A 6,029-nucleotide genomic window follows, 5' to 3' on the forward strand; every position below is an offset into this window, starting at 1 on the left:
CTCCCAAGGAGCTGCGTCCGGCAGCCTCTTGAGCTTCTCCCAGGGTGGGTGGGTGGGCCTGAGGCGGAAGTGAGTAGGGGGCAGGGTGGGGAGAGAAATTGCCTGGCTCCTCCTCCTCCTCCTCCTCTTCATGGGTTATCATCCTCGGATTCCTTTCTGGGGATTTAGAGGGGCCCCCCCCCGCAGACTAGGAGTGGTTCGCAGCCCAAACAGACACTTCGCTTCCCCAGAAGGGCCTGCTGACTGAAGAAATTAAGACCCGGATAAATATTTTTAACGACTAGTAGGTGGGAACAGAGAAGAAGGGACGTAATTAGGGCACTTGACATGAGATAAAATGCAGGCAGCAAAGGCCAGACCCCATTCGGCCCCTCTTGCTCCCCCCACAGCAAGTTTAGCTGGAGAAATTTGGCTTGCCTCTTCAAAACGAAGTGGCCGAACAGGGCTCGTCCATCCGGTCCTTTGTTGCTTCCTCACTGCCTGGAATCCAGGCGGCCTGTGGAGGGGTATCATCATGGAAGAACAAGAGAAAACGAGTCGTCTGTTGTAGCACGGTCTCACCCACCCCCATGCATTTTGCTGTGAGGAAAGACTTGGGGGGGGGGGGGGGCCTTAAGATCAGGCTGAAAGGGTCCGAGAAGAGATTTTGTTTCAGAAAGAAAATCAGAGACGCCGATGGGTATTTCCTCCCCCCTCCCCTTTTGTTTGTAGTTTGGCTCACTTCTTTGAATCATCTGGAGATATTTTTTTCCTGCATCATTCAGAGCGTGCTGTGTGAATAACGGCACAAAACGTGGCGCTGAGAATTCCGCTCCTTGAGAATGTGATTTGATTGTTTGTGTTTGTATTTAAAAAGATGGGGGTTTTAGCCCTGATTGACTGGATGAGATCCTAAAAACAAGTCCTGGCAGCTGAATAGGATTTCCGGTGAATCCCAGGGGTGGGGGGTGAGTTCCCTGCGTAGCCCTCTTAGCCCTCCCTTGAGTCTGAGATAGAAACGTTAAAATTCGTTTTCACGGAAGTGTTCGAAACAGGAAAACACGGAACAGAATCTGCGAAAGAAGAGCAGTTATTCAGATGCCTTTTATTGGCAGGATGGACGGGTACAGAAAAGGATACAGAAATTTGGGGTACCCTGGCAATAATGAACAGTTTGATTTTGAAAAATGTTGTGTTTTTGTCCCACTCTTCCTCCAACGTGGTGTGTGTGGATTTCCCCTTTCCCCAGCAGTCCTGTGAGGTAGGTTGGACTAACCAGTCCGAGGACATCTAGTGAGCTTTGGGGATCCGTACGAGTTGTACCCGTCTCCCAGACTCCCCGTTGTGTCCGTTAACGCTGCAAGGGCTCTTCACGTAGCCAGAGTGAGATTGTGAGCAGGGTGGGTTGGTAGCCAGCGTGGTGTCGTGGTTCAAGTGCCCAAAGAGGGCAGGGGAGGCCTCAGTCCGAATCCCTCCTTGGCCATCTGAGGCCACTCAGATGGCCCCAAAACTACTCCGCAGGGTTGTCGTGAGGGAGCAGAGGGAACCGTGTACACCACCCCGACCTTCCTTGGAAGAAGGAGGGATACAAACGGGACGGGGGTGGGTGGGTTCCCGCCTGATCTCGTCAGATCTCGGAAGCTAAGCTAGGGTCAGAGGCAGGCCATGGCAAACCCCCTCTGAACGTCTCTTGCCTTGAAAACTCGGTGGGGCTGTGACTTGAGAGCAAAAGAAAAAGGAAGGGATGCCTCGGGGGACAAGATCTGGTGTCATTTTGGTCTGTTGTGGGGCTCAGACATCTTTCCGTTGCTGTCCGGAACCCGGCCGGTGGGCGTGTTCTCGCCACCCAAACTTTTCGCATGCAGAGGGACCGACAGAGATTTTTCTCCACTCGGAGATTGGCCATGGGGCCAGACAGACAAACCTGATTTAATCGGTGGAATTCGCAGTCACGAGAGGCGGCAGGGCCCCCCGGCTGAGATGTCTTTCTCACGGGGCTCAGCAGATTCTCCGAGGGGAAATGTCTCATCAGCTGTGGCTGGCTATGATGCCTCCATGGAACCTCCATGTGCAGAGGCAGTGTGCCTGTAAATGCCAGGTTCTGGGGACAGGCCTGTGGGTGGGTTTTCCAGTGCTTGGCAGGTGCCGACAGATTGCTGGTCCTTACAGACCACTAGATTTGGTCCAACGGGGCTGTTCTTGTGTAGTACACTACCCAAGGGACCCCTTTTAATGAAGCATTCAAAAAAAAAGCTCTCTTTCCCCTCTCTGCTGATATTTCTGCTCACTTGATCCGTTTTTCAAAAGGAGTTTCCTTCCCTCCCTCCCTCCCTCCTCCTCCTCTCAACTTAACATGCTCTGCGGTCTTATTCGATTAGCCCCCCTCCCCGCAGGTTGGCAGCAAGACCTGTTTGTTGCTGTTCAAGGAAAGAGAAAAGGCAGCCTCCTGAAGCGATGCTTTGGCGTGTGTTGAGTCCTGCGTCCTTGGAAGCGCGCAGGGGGATGGTTTCGGCATGGCAAAGGCATTGGAAACGGGACATGTAATCCAGACGAAGGTGCACGCGCACCATCTGTCTCTCCCACCCCTTCCTCGGCTGTCATTGCTGCAGTCCCACGGCCTCGCTTACCCAAAAAGGCAATCAATGAGACGCCGCAGGTTCATGCATTAGCCACACACTGGTGCAATGCACAACCTCGGAAGCCAGTGGTGCTTTTTCAGGAGGCTGGCAGCAAATAGCACATTGGAGCGCATTGGGAGTCACTGGCCTTGCATGCAAATATACGAGCACAGGAGGCTAGCTCACACTGAATCAAAGCCAGTGATCCCTCTAGCCACTGGTGGGCCCTAGGGCCTGATCCAGCCCCCTAAGAAGGGTGTCAGCAGCATTCCCCCAAGTTGTGAATGTCACAGTTAAAAAGGGGTGTGAGAAGGGCTTCAACTGGGACACTTGCGGGTGCATTGCTTACATTTGGTTCTCCAGCTGTGGCCCTGGAGTCCAGCTCAGCTGGTAGCAGCTCTCCCAAGTTCTGGGACAGAGATTTCTCCCAGTCCAGTTTCCCAAGACCTTTGTAACTGGACATGGCAGAAACTGAACCTGGGACGTGCCGGGTGAAAGCATGTGCTCTTTCAGTGGCTGGGGCATAAAAATATGGGTGTGTGACGCTGCTTTATCCCAGAGCGGAACACTGGGCCATCTGACTGACTGTGGGCTCTCCAGAGTCACAGGCACTAATACCTGAGTCTTTTCACTGGGACTGAATTTGGGAATATATGCGTGCGCGCACACACACACACATATTGGGGAGGGGCCGTGACCCAATTGTAGAGCATCCACTTGGCACGCACGAGCTCCTAGGCTCAATTCCTGCCATCTCCAGTTAAAATGGACCAGGTAGTACGTAGGTGATGTGGAAAACCTCTGCTTGAGTCCCTGAAGAACGGCTGCCAATCGGAGTAGACATTGCTGCTCCTGATGAGCCAAACGGCCTTATTCAGTCTTGGGCAGTCTTGGGCATGCATGTTCACGTGGGCAAAGCATGTGCCTGAGGACTGAGCAGTCTTATGCCGAGACCAGACGTCTACGTCGCCTGACTCAGAAGTCTTGCTATGGGCTGTGGAGCACTCCCGCGCCCTTTCTGACCTGTTGGGTGTCCGCCTTCCTTTGAGTTCCCTTCACCTAAGGGGCCACACAGGTTGAATCCCCTTCTGGCATCTCTCATGTCACCGGAGCAAGGCCTGCTCTGGGTGCGAGTTCTCACACAGGATTGCAGCCCATTCCAGTGGGGTGTAGTGGTTAGAATGCTGGGCAAGGACGTGGGAGACCCAAGTTCAAATCCCCACTCAGCCACGGATGCTTCCTGTGTGAGCTGAAGCAAGTCACACACTCTCACCCTAGCCTACCTTGGAGGGTTGTTGTGAGGATAAAAGGAGGAGAAGAAAAGAGAAGAGAAGAGATAGGATTTATACCCCGCCCTTCACTACCCAAAGGAGTCTCAGAGTGGCTCACAAACTCCTTTCCCTTCCCCTCCCCACAACAGACACCCTGTGGGGCAGGTGGGGCTGAGAGAGCTCTGACAGAAACTGCTCTTTTTCAAGGACAGCTCTGACAGAACTATGGCTTGCCCAAGGTCATCCAGCCAGGTGCAAGTGGAGGAGTGGGGAATCAAACCCGGTTCTCCCAGATTAGAGTCCGTGCACTTAACCACGACACCAAACTGTAGGAGAGAGTGAAGGGGTTCCTTAGTGCCCCCGTAGGGGTAGAGGCTGCCAAGGTTTGAGCCCAGTCCCGCTCTGCTCCGTAGCTTCTTTATGGCAAGAGATTTAATTGTGCTGTGTGGGTTGGCTGGATCGCAGCTGGTTGCCTGGAGCCATCAGGGGGTTGTGGAAGGAGGACTGGGGAGAAGCACCATGGCAGGATGGACTCCAGCAGGCTGCCGAGTCAAGTTCCCTTCCCCCTCTGCACCATCAACCCCTCTGTCGCCATGGCAGGATGGACTCCAGCAGGCTGCTGAGTCAAGTTCCCTCTGGTCCCCTCTGCACCATCAACCCCTCTGTTGGCAGCGCCTTCCGGAAGCACCCACACCGATCCACCTTTTCCGTGGCCTCTGGCCCCCTCTTTGCCACCTTCTGGGACCCACATGAAAACAGCATGGGGCTACAGGGAACAGGTCTCTCCATCTTCAGGACACATATTTCGGTTTGGGTTCAGAAGTCGTGCAGAGCAATGGTTTAATTAAAGTAACTATGGCTTGTTGGTCAGCCTCACAAGAACACTTGGACTCTTCCCAACTCTGGGAAACCGAGATTCAAATCCCCATTCCGCCCTGGAAGCCTGCTGGGTGACCTTGGGCCAGTCACACGCTCTTAGCCTCACTTACCTCATGGTGGTGAGCAATGTTCCCTCTGAGAGGTGGAGTCTTGTGAGTAAAAATTCTGCTTTGTGAGCTACTGACCTTAAAGTTGTGAGCGAGCAATATGGCTGCTGCATACATTAGTTTCCTCTGGAGCCATCCTTCCTGAGCTAAGACAAAAATGTGTGAGCTGGAGGCTAAAAACTGTGAGCTATCTCACACCAACTCAGCTTAGAGGGAGCACCTGGTGGTGAGGATATAATGGAGGATGATGTAAGCTACTTTGGGTCCCCATTGGGGGGAAAAGTAGGGTATGAATTAAGTAAATAATTAAAAACAACAACAAATAACTCTAGATTCAGAGGGTAGCTGTGAACTCAAGCACAATTTAGCGGTTAACGTGTTAGATGAAGATGATTTTAAGCTGATGTACAATGAAGATTTAAGCTGATGTACAATGAAGGTAAACTCCATGTGAAAATATCCGTTGCCAAGCGGACCGTCAGGGCTGCCCAGTGCCCCCTGGCAGCCCGTGTGGGTGGGGGCTGCCAGCTTCAGCTTGGGGAACTGGAGATTTGGGGATGTAGCCCGGGGAGGGCAGGGACCTTGGTGGAGTACAGTCCCACGCTGTCTGCCTTCCAGAGCATCCCTATTCTCCAGGGGGATTCATCTCTGTAGTCTGGAGATGAGCATTAATTCCAAGGGATCCCCAGGCCCCACCTGGAGGCTGGCATCCACATGGCCCATGCATGTCAGAGCCACAGTGCAGGCGCTCTCTTGGTCACCAGTCAGTCCCTAGGTCCTGTCCGTTGGCAGGCAAGATTGGCAACTGCCTGCTCATACACATTCTCTGTGGTTCCTCCCACCGTGTGGAACAGGCTGCCAGCGATGTTCAGGAAGACCACCCCACTTCTGTCAGTTTGCTGAACATGCCCTGGCCCTTGGCTTTGACATCTCGCCTGCACAGCTGCTTGTATTGGAAGATGTTTGGCGTAGTGGTTAAGTGCGCGGACTCTAATCTGAGAGAACCAGGTTTGACTCCCCACTCCTCCACTTGCAGTTGCTGGACGACCTTGGGCAGGGGTCATTTCGTAGGAAAAGAGGTGCAGGAGCTCATTAGCATAACTCATTAGCATACCTTATTCGCATATGCCACACCCCCTGTCATCACCGGACGTGTGTCAGAAGGCAACACCCAC

The 6,029-nt window shown here is 53.3% G+C and overlaps 1 protein-coding gene across 1 annotated transcript in view; it reads left to right on the plus strand.

Annotated features, from left to right (window-relative positions):
* NCS1 (neuronal calcium sensor 1) overlaps window positions 1-6,029 on the plus strand; it is a 116,152-nt gene that overhangs the window by 607 nt on the left and 109,516 nt on the right. The window lies entirely within an intron of this gene.

The sequence above is a fragment of the Gekko japonicus genome, unplaced genomic scaffold, assembly GCF_001447785.1.
Source record: "Gekko japonicus isolate JY-2015 unplaced genomic scaffold, Gekko_japonicus_V1.1 scaffold463, whole genome shotgun sequence".
Lineage (NCBI taxonomy): Eukaryota > Metazoa > Chordata > Lepidosauria > Squamata > Gekkonidae > Gekko > Gekko japonicus.